General features: G+C 39.0%; 1 pseudogene; it reads right to left on the bottom strand.

Moving 5' to 3' along the window:
• Window positions 1–5,797: 5,797 nt before the first annotated feature.
• LOC129150638 (activator of 90 kDa heat shock protein ATPase homolog 2-like) lies at window positions 5,798–19,450 on the bottom strand (annotated as a pseudogene).
• Between the last annotated feature and the right edge of the window lie 2,892 nt (window positions 19,451–22,342).

The raw sequence follows: 22,342 nt of genomic DNA, 5'->3' as shown, positions 1-22,342 counted from the left end.
TTTTTCAAAAGGATTTTCCCTGAATGTGTCACTGTTATTAAAGACATTTTAATTACATTTGCAATTAACCCGTTTGTGAAGATATCCCCCTTCACTTCTCCAGCTCCTCTGTCCTTCCTTCTCTACAGTGCTGGACCCCCCAGGAGACTGACCTCTGTGAACTGCATCAAGCAACCCTCTGGACCTTGGGTTTCCAGTTGAGCTGGGCTAATGGGGATCCCTGGCAGGAGATCAGAGGTGGGTAGAGGAATTTATTCCCCTAGCTCCTTCTCTTCAGGTTCACTGGAACCTCAGCCAAAGGTCGCAGCTCCTGACAGGTGATTTTTGCTGACAGAGCTCTCTAAGGGTTTTAGTCCTCTCAGATCTAAGGGTGGAAACAGGTCTCTCCCCGTTACTCAGCCTGGAGTACGGTGTTATCTCTCTTGATTTCCCTATACCCTGCCCTAGATTTTGTAAAAAGTTCTTTAATTAAATTCATCTCAAATTACTCGATTTGAATATGTAATCTGTTTTCTGCAGGACCTTGATTGATACATGATTCTTCTTGTAAATTATTCAAACAATACAAAAACACAGAGAATGACACACAGATATCCTCATTACCTGTTTGATTGTGAACACTGAAAATACAATTCAAATTGGCCTCAGCAGCTGGATTTTTCTAGTTCTCTGAGTCAATATGTCACATGCAGAAGCACAATCAGGAAAATGCACCTTTCAGGGCTTAGGATTTAAACTGGCCAAAGTAGAAATTTGGGGTACCTTCAAACATGCTTTTACACCTCCTTCCCTGGGAAAGAGTTTGTCCCAGTCCAGCTCCGCTCAGGACAGTAATCAATTATTTTAACAGAAATAGTTTTATATAAAAATGGTTAGCTAGGTATTAAAGAATTTAAAAGGCAAAAAGAAAAATTAAATTATTATATGAGGAGTTTCTATAGGCTGCAGCTCCCTCCTGGGGCTGGGGGTGAGAATGTAGAAACTGACTGGGAGGAGGGATCCTGTGGGCTGAAACTCAGACCTTGGAAAAGAGGTGCTGCTGGATCTAGGCTGGTGTCTCTTCTCTTGGAGGGGAAACCTCATGGGACTAGGACCCACACCTCTGAAGTGGGATTCTGAGCAGCAGCGGCAGGTGCTAGAAATTCTGTAGGAACACATGGAGGCTGGTTCTGCAAGAGTTGAAAAACTGAAAACTCAGTTCAACATTTTACTGAAACAAGCTGCGGCTGCCAAGGAGAAGAGGTGAGATGAGGCTAGGCCAATGCTGAGTGGGACAGCAAGTGAAATGGAAGCCAACACATGCAAAGAAGATGGAGCAAGTTCCTCCTCCTCCTCCTCCTCCTCCATCCCTACAGCTCCCTCTACTGCTTTCTACTGGCCAAGATTTGCAGAGAGGAAACTAGCAAAGCAAAATATAGTTTGCAGATTTTCAGCTCCGGCATCACAAAGCAGATAGAAGAGAGTTTGCGTTCAGAGGTGATACCTTAATGACTGGCATAGGGCAATGGCCAGAAAAATCAAGGACACACATTTAGTGCAAGCACAATTTCAGAGTTCTTACTCTACACTAGGCCTTGAGTGAGGCTACACTGACTTAACCGCAGGAAAGTTTTAGTCCAGTTTCTCACAGGACAGTTAATAGGATAAAGAGAGTAAATATAAATGATATAAGAAGAATCATGAAAGAGGAGATAATCTAAGCTTTTGGAATGGCATGTAAAGAGCTATGTAAAGCTGGACAAAGTATTCCATTGCAGGATATTTTGAGGTTGGAGTTGAATAAAAATCAGAGAGCCATATATTGAAAAATCAGAAAGATTGAGTATCAGGCTTAAGCATCAAGTAGGTTTCATTAGAGGAATTCCCTGGTGCCACTTGCTCTGGGGCCCCTGGATACCTCTATACTAGTCGTGCTGTCACTGGGCACTGCTGTCATGGAAACAACGATGGTCAATCCATTTTAACAAATCCTTATTTGTAGCATGTCCTCAAAGTTAAAAATTGGGCATCCACATGATGTAACTTAGGTCAGTGCCCTGCTCTGGGTGCCTAGGGATTCTGAGCTCTTGCTATTCTTATCTGTATAGAGTCTCCATGTTTTACAGCTAGAAATTGTTGTGTGAAAATTCCCCAGGAACCAGCCAGATGTACATCCTCTTTGATGCCTTGATGCATCATCAACACTCTTCCCTATAGATTTTCTGGATCTGTTTTCTCATCCAATATAGTATTTCTCCATTTTTGCCTACTGACACATTATCACGAGACTCTAAATTGTCTAGTTGGCATTGCTTACTTCCATTGCTGAATCCCTTGGTAGAACATTTCTCACTTGGTTATTACTAATTTCTAAACCAGTAGTTACCATAATTACAGTAGTGGGAATGAAAAAATGGAATGGTTGATTAGGTCTATTTGGGAGAGGTGCTAATTCCAATTCTATTCCTTCGTTTTTAGATCCATGCATACCAACTATAAAAGAAATAGTACCATATACCAATCAAAGTTTCAAATAATTGGCAGCGTCCTATGATCTGGTGCCATATAGGTTTTTCAAGGAGGTATCTGATAAAACTAAACTAACCTAAGGTCATTATCTTATTCTTGTGTGTGTGTGTGTGTGTGTGTGTGTGTGTGTGTGTGTGTGTGTGTGTTTTCCACCATGGGAAGTTAAGCTTCTCACTTGGAGGAAATTGTGATAGATGTAATGATGTTGAATAAGACATTCAGTTGTCTAGGACATTCATGGTAATACTGACTTAAGGCATGCTGGATCAAAAAATCAAATACAAATTGAAGTCCAGAATAAGTATCTAAACCACATTACAAAAACTCTCCATGTCAAAAGTAATAAAAAATAAAAGTAACATTCAAACATATAGTATACTATTGTAGGTTCTGACATACTACTTTTGGAAATATATTCTAATATACTAGTAAGGGGAATCTTATGTTTTTGTACTTGTAAATAGCACCCATCTTTATCACCATAGCCATATTGTTCATTAAGTAAATTCTGAAGTTGCTACAGAAGGGAGATCATTGACATTGAGAGAGCAGGTTCTCCTGCCCCGCTAATTATTATGAGTGGAAATGCCTCTGAGTTAACATGTAGCATGGGTATTCTTTATGTTCTAAGCCTATTTCAAATAATTCATCCTTGCTTCTCCCCTCTCCCCCAAGTCCTTGTCATTAATCCCCAAGTTCAGTTTCTGTGAGATTCCTCATTACCTAGGAAAATCAATAGTCCCTTCACATAGATTCTGGTAGTTCCTTTTCTGACACAGTGTGAAACAATTGTCAAGCTTTACATGATACACTGGCCTTAGAGAAAACTGGACTTCTTATGACATTATTTTGCTTCATGGGCTTTACAAGGGGCCTTGTAGGTCAGAAAGAAAGGAGAGAGAGAGAGAGAGAGAGACAGAGAGACAGAGAGAGAGAGGAAGGAAGGAAGGAAGGAAGGAAGGAAGGAAGGAAGGAAGGAAGGAAGGAAGGAAGGAAGGAAGGAAGGAAATCATCCCATTAGGCACAATGGATTTACAGATTCTTAAGATTTGTGTATAAGTATCTCCCAAAGATTTGTGCATGTCTCTATCCCTAGAGAACCCGCACCCTGGCTACAGGTGTCTTTAGGGAGAGGTATGAGGAAATTCTCAGTATGTTCTTCAGTGACAGTGGACTATCAGTGGAAGTTTGTGTTTAGACTATCATGGCAACATACTCTTTTCCTACCAATTCTCTGTTTACATAAGCGAGAACTAAAAACTCAGAATTCCAACTGGTAGTGTAATTTTACTATCTCTAAGACCACATTTTGTTTTTAACCAGCTCAGTCCCTGCAGCAACAAAAGATAAGAGGTTCTTTTATCTTGATCCTAGGAACTCCCTGGATTCAGTCAGTGTTATGAGCCTAGAATTCAAGGATTTTAACTTGTCATTCTCTTTCTTTAAGCTGCCCATTGATGTTCAAAGCTGCTACCTCTTTTGTAAGTCCATAAATTCCTCGTGTACATCCTTCTGTTCTGGGGTTGGAGCAACTCAATTCCCCAATGTCATGCCTGCAATGAGCACTTGATGCCAGGTGACCACAGGCAATGATTTGATTAGCTTTTTTACTGCTGTTGAATTCCCGTCTTGGCATTTAAGCAAGATCTTGACTAGTTTTTGACCCAGCTATGCCAGATAAACAATTGGTGATCCCCACAATCCCTTGCGGGGAGCTAATGCACTCCATTCCTTGGTAACAACTGTTCAGTTAGGGATCTTGGTTGTGAGCAGCAACAGCAGCTCTAGCTAATAAAAGAAGAAAATAAATGCATGGAGAGAATGTTGGGTAGCTCACAGAATTAGCTGGCAGGATGGAAGACCTGCTAGGAAAATGGGCAGAAAACAACAGAAGCTTTGTAAGAGGAACCACAGCCAAGATTATGTTGAAGAATCACAGTTGTTTGGATGTCCCGTTGGTAGCACTGGTGCCATCATACAGATCTGCTGCTGGATACGACCACTGCTGCACACACCAGAAAAAGACAGATGATAAATGTAAAGGGCATAAATCCAACTACAGATCACTGATTAGCATGAGAAATAACACAAAACAAACAAAAAAGCGGAAAAATGTTCATTTATGTCAATGATAAAGAGGCAAGTAATAGAGGCGCTGATTTTTTGAGATTATGTGGGAAATGATGTTAAGAGACATTTGATTAACATGCTGTCTTCATCCAATATCTTTTATGATAGGCAATTATCAGTTGTGTGGCCTTGAGAAAGTCACTTATCCTTCCTGTGACTGGTTTATTTTCTCTACAATGAAGATAGTATTCATATGATCTTCATTGTAGAGAAAATAAACCAGTCACAGGAAGGATAAGTGACTTTCTCAAGGCCACACAACTGATAATTGCCTATCATAAAAGATATATATATATGTGGAGAGAGAGAGAGAGAGAGAGAGAGAGAGAGAGAGAGAGAGAGAGATTGTAATGAGGCAACAATGAGTAATATATAAAAAACAGAGTAGTATCCAGCACATAGTTTGTATTTTATAGGTGTTAATTAACTAGTAGTAGTATTGGGGGGAAATTTTCAAGAGAAATGTTAAAATATGTTTACCTACATGAAAACGCAACTTACAAAATTTGTGAGATGCTGTAAAAGCAGTACTTAGAGGAAAATATATATTATCGATATCCACCCAGGATTTACAGATTAGAAAGAATGAAAGGATTGTATAAAAAATTGTAGTGTGAACCTTTTAGCAAACACTGTGCTTAATTTGTTTCCTGCCTTTTTAGCAGAACACTTTGGATTGATAGTTGGTGCTCTTTTCAAATAAACTTAAGGAGAGGCCAGGTAGAAATTCTCTATCAAAATATAAGAAAAATATCTTTTAGAGGAAAAAAGAAATATATTTTTGTTTTGTTTGATAAAGGAATAGTAACAATATGCTAATTATTTTTGTCTTTATAAACTAAAACTACAGCTGAGAGTGAGAATGCTAGGACAAACTTTAGTTTGGTAAACTTCAACTTCAAGACTCAGGGACTCAATCTTTTCCCAGAGGAGTATCTATAGGAGCTAAGGTTAATACCTAATTTTAGCTTGTTTGTTGCTTTTTAACTCAATGCAGAATCTAGTCACAGTAAAGATTCAAACAATGCTTTAAATTCTATATTAAGTTCATGGATTTCATCCACTATAAATTGTTTTCTTAAAAGTAACAATAGAAAAGACATAAATGTGACACTTCCACTTAGACAAAGTAATGTCCTTATAAAATCCTTTAACTAATTCAACCATTTAGGGTGGTCAGCTGCAGCAAACCTTTTATTTATTCAAAATGCTGCTTTTGCCAACAGAATTTTATAGTCTCTTCTTCACAGACAGGAATTCATTAACATTTCAATTGTAATTTTGTTTGCACTGGAATGGGCAAAAAAAAAAAAAAAAAATCAGTACAACCATTGCATAGTGTTCTTCTGGCCAGTTCCTACATCTCCATATGATGACAATTGTTTTATCTGTTAAGAAATCTATATATTCATTAGTGGTATTCTTGTTGAACATTTGGAATTTTTCCTTGTCAGCTTCTGTATTATATATTTAGAAAATGTTTATCATATCTTTCACAGTAAAGATGCTCTATAGCTGCATCAAAGAGTTCATCACTTGCAGTGCCACAGTGGGAATTCTTATGTCCAATGTTATTAGAGATGAGGCCTCTGAGGTATGATCACTCAGTTTCTGGATTGCCATAGCTTTCATTGGTAAAAATCATTCCTGTTGGGAATTCTGTCTTAAGTGCCTTCAGGTAATCTCCAAGGGCCCTCCTGACCTTGGTGATGCCTGCAGTTCTTATAAGATCCTGCAATATATCCCCACCTTGTTTTGTTTTTTCTTTGTCTTACTATATATAGTCTGTCTTGAAGTCTGTTTTGTCTGATATAGCTATATTTACCCCTGCCCTATTTAGGTTTTCATTTTCATAGAATATATTTTTCCATACCTTCACTTTTAATTTGTGAGTGTCCTTAAATTTGAAGTTAGTCTCCTCAGCATATAGTTGTGTATGTGTTCTATTCATTCACCAGTCTATGTCTTTGAATTGGAGAATTTAGTCCATTTATGTGTAAAGTAATTATTGATATATATTAACTTACTACTGCCATGTTGTTAGTGGTTTTGTGGCTGCTTTGTAATTTCTTTGTTTGTTTCTTTCTTCCTCTTTTGCTCCCCTCCTTAATTTTCTGTAGTGGTATGCTTAGATTCCCTTCTCTTGATCTTTTGTGTATCTTCTATAGGTTTTTGCTTTGTGGTTATCATGAGGCTTACATAAAACATAATTGTAACTATTTTAACCTGATAACCTTAATGGATACTAAAATTCTACATTTTTACTCTTCAACCTCCACACACATTTATATCTTTTATTTTATAATTTATATATTTTTACTTTGTGTGTCTATTAACAAATTATTGTAGTTATAGTTATATTTAATACTTTTGTCTTTTAGCCTTCATGCAAAGTTGTGATAATAATTTATTTCATCAAACATTTAGTCAGTTCATTTTATTTTCACAGGAAAATAATTGAGCACAATTAAACAACATAATTGTGCTGTTTATGCCTGCACTTACTCTATAGACAAATTTAAACACTTTAATGAGTAAGTCATTTTATAAGATTAAAATTTATTTCTCATCAATATATATCGAATTCCTACGTATGACTGCTCTGTACGCAATGACATGCATAAACACGGACTCTATAATTAACTTAAAATCTTTTCAAGGTATTTTGTTAATTTAAAATTCTCTTAAAAAGCTATTGTTGAGAGACTCAGCTATAAAGTTGATCCTCTGAAGTTACCACGGGGGTTACTGAGTGTGAGGTCTGAAAGTGCTGATGTCTCCCACTGAGCCTCCCACTGGATGCCAGGTCCCACTTGGAGCAGCAGCTGATATTTGCAGGGCAGTGTTCCAGGTTGGATTTCCACTCTGCTCCCCAGGGTTCTTGATGAAGAGAACTTTCCAGAATGGGAGAATGTAAGAGAAAACATTTGTAAATAATACGTCCTAACAAATCAAGTTAACTGAATTGCATGCCTCATCTTTAGTTTTCTAATCAATTTTAGATTTATTTCTTGGCAGAAGCCTAGACTGTGTTTGGGTGTTTTTATGCACAGATCTTGATGAAGAACTTGAACTCCAAGGTCACAGAGAACTTGGCCTAAGTACTGATAATATCATTTATCAGGCTTAAGAGTTCAGAAAAGCTATGCGACCATCTAAACCTGCATTTTCTCATGTGTTTATAATGAAGATAATAGATAATAGTACCGGCCTCATAGGACTGTGGTTAGCATTAAATAAGAAATTGCAAACAAATGTTTATTTTATGCCTGATACATTGAAAAGACTAAATAAATGTTAGCTATTGTATTATTTATTTGACAATACAACTTCCTTCAGTGGTTTCCCTAGAGCTGTTGCAAGGAAAATAAAACCGAACCCACACTCCTAGAATTCAGTCAATTTCACCGTATGCTTATGTCTGCAGAAAGGTACAGATAGGACTGGATTTCTAAGTTGCAATGCAAAGCAGATCTGCTTTGTTGTATACAGGACAATGTACACAGATGCCTTTCCGCTGGACTATTTCTCAGGTGTGTTTAGCTTCTATAATACAGGTACAAATTAATTTAGATTTTGTTGCAAGATAGACTGCACAGGCAGCAAGATTTGAGACAATTGCAGTAGGAGACTTCTAAGATAGCTAAGCACAAAGGAAATGCATTTCATTATGGAATTATGCTTGAGATGCAAAATATATTTTAGGAAGACTAAGTCTTGATGTGTTAACTTCTCCATTTGCCCCTTTTAGTTCTCAGTTTCAAGACAGACCCAGTTAGAAATATCAAAAGGAAGTACTCATGTGTACACCCTATGTAAAACCCTTGACCATACAAAGGCATTTTCTCTTGAGAGAATAGTTAAACTGGCCTAATTCAATGTCTCTTGTACATTAAATGTGTTTATTTTTATAAAAGGGAAAACAAAACTTGACTAAAAAGCATAATGCATAATTATAAATGGTAATAGTTATAACATTCTCATATTTATGCAATAAATAAGCCAGCCAAAACTAGAGTTTGGAATCTGTAGTGCACTTCCCTACTGTGGGGATATTATTTATTTTCTCCTCTACTAATGAGGCTGGCTCCAGATAGCCATGAGCATCAGTCTCAAATAAAAATTAAAAGTCAGTAAGTATATCACATTTCTCCTTCTGTTCCTCCTGCATATAACGTTGCTCCATAAGCTCATTGATGTTGGAATTCTATCTCTCCTTTTGCACATTTTTCCTCTGTGGTATGATGCTATGAATATTTATGGCACAATAAAAATAATATAATAATAAGCATTTCCTAAGCTTGTGCTGCATACATCTTCAGACAGGAGCTGGGAGGGCTTGATCTGTTACCTCCCACCAGAGAAGATCTTTATGTCCTGTGAAATAGCAGGCTTTCCAAAAGACCTCACTTCCATGTGAGTTCAACGACTTCCATACTGAAAAGTTCTAAAGAGGATTTTTTCTCCTTCCATTTATAGTTTTGACTATCATCATCTCTGATACATTGCCAGATTTTTCTAACGTTGAGTAGGCTTCAATTGATATCCTTATTCATCCTTCCTATGTCAACTACGACAATTCATTCTTTTATAGCCACCTTAAATCTTTAGTCTCTAAAATTCCAGGGTCCAGAATACTCTGAGCAGACTTATTACCTTGCTCAGCGAAGCGGGACTGCTTTACCCTCACTCCTCCTCCATCACCTTAACTGACGAGATGTCTTTTCACTTATAAATTTAACTCAAATTGTTTTCTTTTGTCAAATGTTTGCCAAACTTTCTCATTCCAGCCGATTTCCTCAGCCTGATTATCTGCTTAGCTACACATAATGCTCCTAATTCTGTGATGTTCAGTATCCCCACATGTCAGTCTCCCATTTATTCTCTACAGTCATTCTTCTTATCTATTTTATTAATATGATTAGAATTCATTCTATTTCCCATTTAATAATTACTGAAAAGGTAGTGGGGTGTTTTTTTAATCCTGTCAATTGTTAAAGAAATTCTTAGGTTCACACCAAATGAAAATCCTGAAAAATTTTAGGAAACGTTTTAAAGTGGTAAGAGACTTCAAAAACATCTCTTCAGAATTTTCTCTCTGAGAGAGAAAGAAGAGAGAAGGAGCGAGATGGAGACAGAGACAAAGACCGAGGGAGAACACTGGCTTTTATGCGTGTTTACATAGAAATGTTGTTAGGATACAGTTCTCCCTGGGTCTTTTCCTGTGTCTGCATGACCTATGTATGAGCAGAGATACAAGCCTTTGTTCTGGCCTGTCCCTTTAAGGATATTAGCATGGCCTCAGGAGAAACAGATAGTTGCTCCTTCTGGAGCCAAGAGCAGCTTTTTGGTTTTAGTATGTTTTTTGTTTGTTTATTTTTGTCAGGTTTTTCCTTTTTTTGTTCTTGTTATCATTGTTGTTTGTTTTTGCTACTGTTCAGTATAATAAAAGCATGTTTCCCTTTTGGTAAAAATCAGGCATGCATTCTACCTACCATAAAGAACTTGGTTTCTCTAACCCACGTTTACTCCCTTGTACTGTAACCCATAAGATGTGCTCCTCTGTGTGAACTGAGGCTTGGTGAGCCAGTGTAAATACTGACACTCTGACTATTAGAGACAGTGAAAGTAATAAAGTCCATTGTGTATATCCAAGAGGTTTGTTTGTTTGTTTGTTTATTATTTGAACATTCATGAAAGAGAGGCAGAATAATTTGTTAGTTGGGTAAAAATCTCAAACCCTTTCATTTTCCTGAGTGAAGTGATGCCGACGGAGACAAGGCTCCTTTAAGAGGAAAACTGAGGGTCTCATGAGCTGATTAACAGAGATAATGGGAAGTTCATGTATGGTTCAGAGGGTACTGAAGGGTCTTTCTCTTTCTTGCCTTTGGGGTTTTAGATTTGTTGCCTCCATGACACAGTTCCTAGGTACAAGAGAAATTGAGGAGATGGTTTCAGGCCAAACACTAGGAAGTAGGAGTAAAGACAACTAACTGCCCAAGTGATGCCCTGGGTGTTGTAAGTTGGGAATGAAAGCTCCCACCTGGTGGTCATCCTTACTTCTCAAGCTGCAAAAACTGTGCTGAGATTTGTCCTGGGGTTTGGTGGCAGAAAGTTCTACCACGTTTCATTCAAAAGAGGTGTGCTGAGGAAGAAGAAAGGGATGTGCGTGACCACTGTAGGCAGAAACCAGGCAAACCATTAGAATTTTGGTTAGTTAACTTGGGAGATGAGACCGATGGGATATAAAGCTTGACTTGGTGTATATGATGTCTGTTATTGGGGCATATTATGTCCTAGTCCCTTCTGCAGACTAGCATGTCATCCCTAGATCCTTTCAAAGATGACAGTAAATGGTCTCAGATTTTTTCAGTGGCTCATGCCTTTTATGAGGGAGCTTCCGCTCTTTCAGCGATATCCGTGAAAAAGACAGACTCCTTTGTAATCCACAGGTGAGACACTGCGTAGTATTCAGGCTCTTACTGCCCTGGAGCCTCTTTGCAATGCTGATAAAAATGATCCATGAATGAATGAAAAATGGACCCAAGTAAATCTAGATAAATGTGTTCAGTAACAAATTGAAAAACTCCCCAAGGCTTTATGCTAAAACCAGGCAAGAACTTAAGATTTGTTTTTTTGTGTTTGTTTGTTTTTTGTTTGTTTGTTTGTTTTTAATAATGACACTGCAGTGGCCCTGGACTAAGGTGAAACCCTTTTAAAAAATGTTACCCCTGTGTATGTCAGATCCAAATTGGTCAAAGGGACTAAGTCACACAAGCTCAACCAGAAAGCAATGTGGCTATAGCAGTTGACCTAAGGAGTCCTCAAAGCTACAACAGATGGTGTCAACAAGGATGATCTTGCCACTTATACAGGGGTGGGCAAGAGCAGTTTTATAGTTGTGAGTATGTTAAACACAGAGTTTATTCTTGTATTATAATTTATCAATGATCATATTATTTATTTGTATTATACTATAAACCTACTTTCTACTTGGAATGTTATATTGGCTAGTCCACAAATAAGCATTCTTTGACTGAGGCCCAGACCAAAAGGGCATGTTGGAAGCTGTTTAAAGAGCTTTGCATGCTCTCTACACTACTGACCTCTTTCAGCTACCGGTCGCTGTGACTGATGGTTTTGCTCATTGGAATCTCTGGTAAGGGAGGCATCCTATACCCAGAGATGTCCCTTGAGGTTTTAGATTTGTTGCCTCCATGACACAGTTACTAGGTACACTCCTTTAAAAGCAGCAATCAGCTTGCTATGGGACACTAGTCAAAACTGAATACCTGACTCATGCAGGCTTTGTGACTTTCTAATCTAATATTACCATTTGGGGTTGAGTTGAATTAGATTCAATGACTAACAATGGCTAACAAGAAAGGGTTCAACAATCCTTACTTGTCAAGATGAAATGATATATTCAGTAATGTTGCTGGCCTGACCCCATAGCATCTTTGCTTTATGTGAAAATAAAAAAAAGAGATAATCATCTTATTGGAGACATTTTTGTGTTCTATTCCACCAACTGAAGCAAAGCTGCTGGCATAATAGGGACCTTGATTCACAGAGGTTGCCCTAAATGCCTGGGCCTGGTTCACTGATGGCTCATCTAAACTGAAAGCTGCTGGACCACACTGTTCAACCACAGCACCAGCCATGCTGAGCTGGACATAGACATGGTTGTTCAACTCAGCAGAGCAATACTCTCCTTAAGGAACCTTATTTTATGTTCACTGTCTCTTGAGCTGTTTTCAACAGTTTAAACTATTTATTCTGCTACCCTCTAGACTACAGACTGACAGATTAGAGACATCTATCCTTAGGACCACAACCTGAGGTACAAATCATGTTGATTGAACTATCTGGATCAATCATGTAGATGCACACCTTGATTTCTAAGGTAGGTCTAGGTGGTTTATGAAATTTGCTTAGGTGGTCTGGTCTGAGGCAGTGGATGTTAACACTGTATATTTCCTCATGCTGCTGTTCAAGTCCTATTGATCATAGCCTTAATTAAACGTAGTATGAGACAATGGAATCGATTTATCCTAATCTCTATCAGTCAGATTCGTGAATATGACTGACAGAGTGGGGCACTCACAGTGATATTTTCGAGGAGACAAGACGGTGTTCAATTGAGGTGTGCATATTGTTAGTAGACAATTCTCCATAGGTTTTACATGTTTAGTGTTTAGAATGACAAAGCTAATGCTTCCCTTTGGGACAAAAATTAGGCCTTCTTACTCCTACTATAAAATATTCAGTTTTCCTAAGGTTGGAATTCCACTCCTGTAATACAAACCACTCGGCCCACTTAATGCCGTCCTGTGGGACACCAGCATAAATGCTGACTGCTGCCATCACGGTGAGGAATGAAGTCCTCTGTTTCTGATTCAGGAATCTTGTGTCTTCTGTTAGCCCCCATGGAACCATGGCAAACTACCTTGGCACACAAGTAGAATAAAGTCTCAGACCCTTCTAAGCTTTTGGTATGTGCAATATTCCAAATGCACACTAACTATGATTTCAGTTACATTAAGGAAAATTCGAGGGGAAAACACTTGTAGCTAACATTTTCAAGGGATACTGAACTTTACAATAATTATGTTAATGAATGTGATTATATGAAAGAGAACTTCTGATTTCCATAAAGGAGATTATTTTAATATGTTGGATTAAACTAATGAAAAATGGGGGAAATGCCCACATGACACAAGTTGTGCTTCAACACTTGTAGATACTTTGAAGTCTGCAGATTGTTTAATTGAGAACCATTTTGCCAAGTGCACTTTCTGGAGTAGAGGCACCTCCTAGGAATTACCTAAACTGGTTACAATTCCTTGCACTGAATTCTAGGAAATACAACATAATGATAATCAGAACACTAAAGTATTGGAAGAAGATCTATTACTGAGAAGATGGGTATATAGTTATACAGTGTATATCTAGAGTCAGATGACTCAAATAAATTTCTAACTAATTTTGACTTTACACATTAGAAGTAGGGGAAAAAAAGTTATTCCAACGTTTAAATATGTACACATTATCTGACTAATAGATTGGCTTATAGTTGTTCTCGGTCTATGGACTTTAATGCAGCATCCTCTCTAATAATAGACAAATATGCAAATTGACCATACCTCCAACACACCCACAAGCCACGCCCACAAGCCACGTCCACCATCCAATCAGAGCGAGTATGCAAATTAACCCAAACCAAGATGGCTACAGCCACAGAGAGCAAGGTTTCCTAGGTAACAGAGGAAGCCAAGCTTTCCGCTTGCCCTTGCCAGGCTTAAGCCTCCACTCAAGCTACAAAGTTTCAATTATAGAAGGTAAATAAATTCAAACAAATGGCCGCAGAATGGAGCTTGAGAGAGCAGGCCAGGGTTGCCGCCGGCAACAGGGGAAGCAAAGCTTTCCACACACCCTGGCCGGGCCCACCCGCTTAAGGCAACAAAGTTTCAATTATAACCCCAACACAAATGTCTGCCAGCCTCGGAGGGAGCCCTAGGCTTGGCTCCGCTCCAGGCTACAAAGTTTCAATTGTAGAAGGAAAATAAATTCCAGATACCAGGGCCTCCACTTGGGTCGCCAGGGGGCGTGGCTGGCCTGCAAACCACCACAGGCCCCTCACTCAGGCCGCCCCATGCCCCAAGGGAACACCCACCTGATCCGGGACGCCCTTCAGGGCAAACCAGCTGGCCCCCACCCCTGTACCAGGCCTCTATCCTATCTAATAAAAGAATAATCTGCAGATTGATCATCACTGCAACACACAATATAACTGCCCCCATGTGGTCAAAGATCCTGCCCCCATGTGGACACAGGATGGCCACCACAAGATGGCCAGCAGGAGAGGGCAGTTGGGAGACACCCGGCCTGCAAGGGAGGGCAGTTGAGAGGGACCAAGCCTGCAAGGGAGGGCAGTTGGAGGTGATCAACCCTGCAGGAGAGGGCAGTTAGGGGTGACTAGGCCGGCAGAGGAGGGAAGTTGGGGGCAAACAGGCTGGCAGTAGAGTGGGTAGGGGGTGATCATGCTGGCAGGCAGAAGCGGTTAGGGGCAATCAGGAAGGCAGGCATGCAAGCAGTTGGGAGCCAGCAGTCCTGGATTGTGAGATGGATGTCCAGTTGCCCGTTTAGGCCCGATCCCACCGGGCAGTCGGACATCCCTCAAGGGGTCCCATATTGAAGAGGGTGCAGGCTGGGCTGAGGGACAACCCTCCTCTGTGCACTAATTTCGAGCACCGGGCCTCTAGTGCTATATAATAAAAGGCTAATATGCAAATTTTCCCCTGGGGAGTTCAACTGACTGGCAGTTCGACCTCTCGCTATGACATGTTCTGACCACCAGGGGACGGCACAGAACAAAGGAAGGCCCTGGCCGGCAGACGGAAAGCCCCGATCGGCCCTGATTGCTAGCTAGGTCTAGGGACCCTACTCATGCACAAATTTTGTGCACTGGGCCTCTAGTTTTATTTATCATTCACATGAAGTTCAAGATTTCAGGTAGCCAAGAAACAGAAAAATCATTATCCATTAAGAGTCAGTTATGTATACATTTCTCTAACAAGAGTTGTTTAATGAAAAATAGCAAAGAATAGTTGGTCAAATCTTAAACTTTTCTATAATGCCTTATTCTTACAGCAAAATAGATCAAAAGTTGTAAATATAAAGTTCCTTTAAGACACATGTGTGTATATGGAAATGTAGTTGGGGAAAATATTCAAAAATTTCTTCTTTGCTGGTATTAGAAAAAGGTACTGAGGATAGGGAAAGGTTATTAGTTTGCTATTGCTCATTCCCTGCTGAGCACAGTAGAACATAAAATAGGAATTAAAAAAGGAAGTCAGCTCTCTAATCCCAGCTGCAGGCTGATGAATCAGTTAGTGATTAATTGTTGCTACTAGTAATTAAAATAATCATATTTTGGAGAGAGGAAAGAAAAAAGTATTTGATGTCCAAAATTTTTTTGCCTAAAGTTGTAATTGCTGCAATATTATGACTTTAAAATATAGGTATAAAGATCTTAATGTAAAACTAAAAGGAATATGATTTCCAAGATTGATCCAGTACCTAGCATTAGGTTTTGAAAACTTTCATCTGGCTATCAAATTCAGTAGTCATTTATTCTACCCCTCTCATTTTCTGTTATGCTTTTCTTTTAAATAGAGTTTTCTTTATAAAGAACACAACATAATATAGAATACAAAATAACAAAAACAATGACATAGCTATGAAATATACTTTTCTTCACTTTCAATAAAGCCAATAAGTTGACATGTATGCCCCCCAAATTGGTGTTTAAACTTTTTAAATTAATGCTAATGTGAGCTAATCAGCATACTTTATCATGTTCCAAATTCTAAAAGTGTAAAATGTGTATGGCCCTATTCCAAGGATTTGGGGAATTAAGAGAAAAAATGGCAAGAGAAGAGAGATGCATTTGTTTGTTATATATTGTTTCTGAAGTGATAGTGGATTATAAGGAGAAATGTCCAATAAAGAAAGAGAGATAAAAGATTCCAGTTAAACAGAATCAGAGTCGGGGATGTAGGTATGTTACTCAACATTGTTCTAAAGTAGACAATGAGGGGAAAAAAAGAAAAGCAATTGTATTATTGATCCCACACAACTAGATTACTTTTCCATGTAACTTCAAATTCTAGAATGTGTGATGAGTCGTAGGCAAAAGGGGCTATAAAAATTCCTCCTGGGTCTGTATGTACATGCAATTCCTCAAGTCAAATCTGGGTTGGTGTTAGAATTGATTTGACCACAAAAAGTGGTAGAGGTGATGCTGTACTGGTTCAGGACCCAGGCTTTATGCGGCATGGTAACTGCTGCTTTCATTCCTTTGCCATCCCGGGGCTCCTGGTAAAGAAGTCCAGGCTGCCCTTCCGGAGAAAGGGGTCATCTAGGCATTCAGGCCCAGCCAACAGCCCAGCACCACGTGCCTGACATGTGAGGAAGGCCACCCTTGGTCCTCCAGCCCAGCCACCACCTGAATGAGCGAGACCAGCGGACGCAATACAAGGTAAGGCATCTCTGATGAGCCTTACTCAAATTCCTGAACCACAGAATCATGATGAATAAACTCATTGCAGTTTACCCACTTAATGTCAGGGTAGGGTGTTGCACAGTACTGCTTAAAAGAGAAGAGACTCGCAATATTTGCTGTTTCTTCCTGATAGATAATAAAACATTCTATTAAGAAACATAAAACAAGACTTAAAAATAAGAGAGTAACAATGAGGTGATAGAGAAGTATTTGCATTCAGGGACCAGAGAGGACTTGTAAGGAGGTGACATTTGAGCAGAAAGGAAAGTTGAACTGAATGGAAAACAGTGATGGGCCATAAACACCAAGAAAAATAAATAATTTCCCAGTGTTTGCAGTGATATGTGATAAGTGACATATCCAAAATCAAATTTATCATCCTTCCTCTATTGGTATAGATATGGAAGGCTCTCTTCACCAACTCTTCTTTTGTCTATATTACCGTTATCATTAAAAATCCATTCAAATGTCGTCTTCTCCAGAAATACCTACCTGCCTCCCTAATCTGGGCTAGTGGTCGCCCCTGTGTTGCCAGAGCCACCTGCATTTTCTTCTGTGAGAATATGGGGCTCATTATGCAGCTTTTTTCACCTTTCAACCAAACCTCATACCATTAAAATGAAAGCTTGTTTTGACCTTTCTAACCTTAAGAAATGCATATCCTAGTGAAATGGCAGTACTTTCTTGCCTCTACTTCCATTGTGTTCGCTATCTTATCCTTTGTTCTTTTATCTCTATCTCCCATTAGATCCCAGCTTAAGCACTTCACCAAAATTTAGATTAAGTCAAGAAAAACGTTTTTGACCAATGGCTGTTTAATCTGCCACTGAAGAGTAGCAACAAAACAAAGCTTTTATCAACCAGAAGACACATTGGGCTTCCTTTGGGAAGGTAAACAAAACAGCCGATCTAGGAGCCGCATTCAAAGGGAGAACAAGGAATGGAAAGATTCTAAGAGTAGCACCTGTCAAATGGAGCAGTAGTGTGTGCTGTTTGACAAAATAGGCTGGTATCTGTCAAAATAAATACTAAACCTTCCAGCTCTGACTAATGCCTGAACCGCGCCGAAACACTTGAGGGAAGCATCCAACAAAATGCAAAATTGAAAGGAAAATTGGAGCGATCAGCACAGCCTCCTAGCAGCTAAATTTTAAGCAATTTTGGAAAAACTCAAACCATTCACCAGGTTTCCTAGCGGAGGGCAAACTTCCAAAATCTCTTCTGATTGAGCATTCTGCCTTTGTGAGGAAATCACCTCTCTTCTGATGGCATGCCAACAAGCTGGGTTCTGCCTTTTCAACACAGAAACAGCCCTGCTGTGACGGTGGCATTCTCTGCGCAGACACTCAGCTGACTGCCAATAATACCACCGGGCAGAGCAGCCGGGGCTGGACCCCTTTGGACTGCAGAGCGGGGCAAATGGCAGAATCGGCGGAGAGCCAGAGACGGTCCATTTCTGATACCTCCTACTCCCATTTCTTCCAAGAGAGACCCCCCTTTTCCTTTTCTCATAGCTCCTTCGAGGATCGTCTTGTTTTCCCTCTCCAGCAAGCAAGGTTTCCTAACAAGATGACAAAGAAAACTGCTCAAATGCCTGCCAATAATGTTATGACCATTTCCAGGAGCGGTTTCATTTAAACAAATTGTGTTTGGAGGCCCCCGAAGCCTTGATAAGTGCCCGCTCTAAAATTCAATAATATATCACAAGTGGAAGAAAACATTGTTAGTGCAAGAATTTTAAGCCTCTTAAAAATACAGTTCTGCAAAAGCCGTCTTCAGCTGTCATCCACACCTGCCTCAAGTTCCAAGTGGCAGGGGTCAATACCGGTGTGTCCCTCTGCCTGACTCCTTTCACTGTGCTCTCGGTCCCAGATGAAGCTGTTCTCTGGGCTCCCTGAGTCAACGTGAAAGAGTGAGGAAGAAAAACACTAAACGGAATATCTGCTCGTAAGGAGGGGTCACTTCTAAAAATTATTTAGCTTACAGTACAGGGCTTTCTTTCTCATTTAATTTTATTTATTTACGTTCTTCCATTATTTGTTTCTCCTTCACCTGTTTTATGCATTATATCGGATTGGCTCTAGTAGTTTCAAGTATGGTTTTCATAGGGATTTGATTCTGTTATAAGTAAACAGATTTGAGATGTGAAATGAGCAAAATTCAAATCTAAAAGCACACATTTAATATGTGTTTCTGACAAAAAAGTATTAACTAAAATCTGTAATGAAGAGAATACCGTTATCATTTTGTTTCTTTTAAGCCTTATCTTGGAGAGTTATAAAAGTCTGAAAATTGGATTCTGTATTACGTATTTTGACAACCATATTTTTGGAAGCAAAAAATCAGGACATATTCAGATGACAGAATAAATATCTGAACTCAGAATCATCCCGGATATATAGGCTGACCATATGTGTCATGAGTGAAGTGAATAGTTGGTTCCCTAAATACCTACGTCTCACAAATGAACAGGAATCAGGATGCCTTTGCTTCTGACTCAGTGATTTCAACATTTTAGGATGATCTGATTCACCAATGCATTTGGCTGATGGATCCTACTCTGATAGCGGGAGATCCAACCCAGTCACCATCATGTCCAAGGAGTCTTGCATTTCCTGCAGCAATTATTCTGCTTGGCAAAACTCTCTTTTCTAAAACTTCTCTGCTCATTATTCTTGCTGCTTCTGCAGGGTCAGTAATGTGTCTGCCAGTAAAGTATTGTCTCCTTCCATTTCCTCTTCCCATAACCACGAGGAATAGAAGCCATTCCCCGGTTGAGGAAAGAGCATTTATCCATTAATAACCACACTAGTCTAGCAGCCAAATCCCTTTTTGATGCTCTGGTCATTTTTAACTTGGACTATTACAACCACATTCTGTGCTGTCTCCAAGGCTTTATTCTTCTTTCCAGTTTAAAATGATATGCATTCTGCAGATCAAATCATTTTCTAGATGGATTTAAGCTATGCCCCTGGGAAGGGAGAGCCTGGGCTTGACTATGTTGCAGATAGGGAGTGTGCTGTTGAACAGGGAGATGTGTGTCTAAAAGAGGCATTTAAATATGTCATATGTGGAGAGAGACCCAGCTTTTCTGCATTCCAGGAATCAGGACACCTCGAGATCGTATTACAAGTGTAAGAACTACATTTGACAAATTGTGGGAATTTGTTCTTCCTGTGTCCCAGCACATTAGAATGCATTGAAAAATATTTTGTGTGACTTTGGCAAACTGAAAGGTCACCAAGAAGTGATGCCATGCCATTGTTTACTAACTTTTTTGATGCAGCTGAATTAACAGAGAGGATTTTTAAAAAGCTCCTTGAGCAATAGGTATGTTGTCCACCAAACTCTGCAGATAAGAAACAAACAAGTAAACCTAAGAGGAATGTGAGACAGTGATAGAAAAAGAGCAATTGTCTGCTGCACATGGAAAGTCTGTTTAAATTCCTGGCATCCTAGACATTTTTTTTCTGGCTTATATTTTGGAATTACTATAGGCCTTTATAAAAGAGTTAATTCATTACCAAAAGGTGAGCCATTTCCTGTCTACTCAATTGTAGAATCAGACTAAGTACTATTTTATCAAAGTAACATTGGCTGTCACCCAGCGTTAATCATTTTCAGAAAAATTATGATTTATTTTATACATAGGCTGAAGAATCTCTACTTCCAGATTTCATTTTGGCAACTTTGAGCCTTACCTCATATGTAAGATTATTGCTGAAAAAAGTTCTCCAAATTGTCTTCCTTCAGTTCTTTAAACACACACACACACACACACACACACACACACACACACACACACACATAATTAATTACAGTCAAGCTAGTGAGTCTATATGACTGCCAATGCTTGCTCAAATATTGTTTGCATATAATCCTACACAGATGTGCAGCCAATAGGGAGCTGAGTGACTCTGCTTTTACACATCTTTTAGTTAAATTAAAAACCCAAAAGCTAAATCTTGTGCTCTGGGAGAGCATGTGAATTTGACATTTCCTGGAGGCTATTAGAACCATAAACCAATGAATAGACTATATTCATCCATTTAAGTGGTTTGTGACTCTGAAAGACTAAATATTTACAATGTCTTTTATCCTTGGATACAATATAATGATCTCATCATTTTAATAGCCCTTTACTCAAATGTGGCTGCATCCCACTTAGATTTTAAAGACATGTATTTCAAATACTTTGGGTCTCATTAACCATTTGACTAAGGCCCAAGAATGACAAAATATATAGCAAGAGTTCAAGGCGTTGAAACCAAGATTTTAGTTTTGATTTATGTCTTCCCTCCTGAATCTTACACTACTTACCAAACTTCACTCGAAGCCTTCAGATAAGAAGAGAGATTTGTACACACACAGTTGGTCAGCAGAAGGTCACTTACAGATCCCAGGCATCTGCTCATAAATGTCGGGCTATGCACACTAAGTGGGGCCGGGTGACTGAATGTGGATGAAAAGAGCGAAACCACGGCAGCCCCTAGAGAAGACTGAAGCAGTGTGCCCCACAGAAAGCTGCGTGAATGGCCGTGTTCTATACGGGAAAACATGGAATTACCCCATAAAACCCATCATCTAGTTTTTTGCTTTTCCTTATAGAGTTGTAAAAATGCCTGTTCTTCTTCATATTATTTTCCCTATTTCTGCTCTTAAATCTTGCTGTTTTCTGAAAAATGAGTTGATATATTTGGCTAATATTATCCTTTTCCCCTCCCTCCCATGTAGCATGAAAACTAAATCTGGTTTATTTTTTTATTTGTTTATTTTTTAAATATACTTTATTGAATTTTTACAGAGAGGAAGGGAGAGGAACAGAGAGTCAGAAACATCGATGAGAGAGAAACATCGATCAGCTGCCTCCTGCACACCTACTACTGGGGATGTGCCTGCAACCAAGGTACATGCCCTGACTGGAGTCGAACCTGGGACCTTTCAGTCCACAGGCCAACGCTCTATCCACTGAGTCAAACCAGTAAGGACTAAATCTGGTTGGTTTTTTTTTTCAATATAGAATGGTAGGGGCAACATTACCTAGTTCTTGCTGCATTTGGCTCTATTACTCATAGGTTTTTTTTACTTACATTGTCTTTTGCATAAAAGAAACATAAAACATATTGACTGACATAAATGTGACCAAAGTAAATGTATGGTTACATCCCCTAAGATACACAAAGGGTCTGATCTATTAGAACTTTTATACTAAGACTCTTGGAATGCTCTGCTCATAGAAGTTGACCTCAATGATTATTTCATAAATCATTTTCCTAAAGCACCTATCTAACATGTTTTATAATACCTTGGTTGGATCATCTGTCAAGCCATAATTCATCTCACAATGAGGTTAAAGTCAAAATGAAAGAGATAAAGGCTAAGGGATTTTTTTCTTTGGTTTATAATATACTGATTCTTAGTAAATGTTCTGAAAAAGTCATGTACATACAAAGGGGTAGTTTTTCTTTCTTTCTACCCACAGCCAAGGAAATACATACATTCTCTCTCTCTCTCTCTCTCTCTCTCTCTCTCACTCTCACTCACACTCACACACACACACACACACACACACACACATGGGGTTAAATATGGTGTTTCTATAACAAAAACTATGATATACCAGAAAGACATTAAGCT

This window comes from Eptesicus fuscus, chromosome 10 (assembly GCF_027574615.1).
Source record: "Eptesicus fuscus isolate TK198812 chromosome 10, DD_ASM_mEF_20220401, whole genome shotgun sequence".
Taxonomy (NCBI): domain Eukaryota; kingdom Metazoa; phylum Chordata; class Mammalia; order Chiroptera; family Vespertilionidae; genus Eptesicus; species Eptesicus fuscus.
The sequence above is the reverse complement of the archived record's forward strand: the minus strand, read 5'-3'. Positions and strand labels throughout refer to the sequence as shown.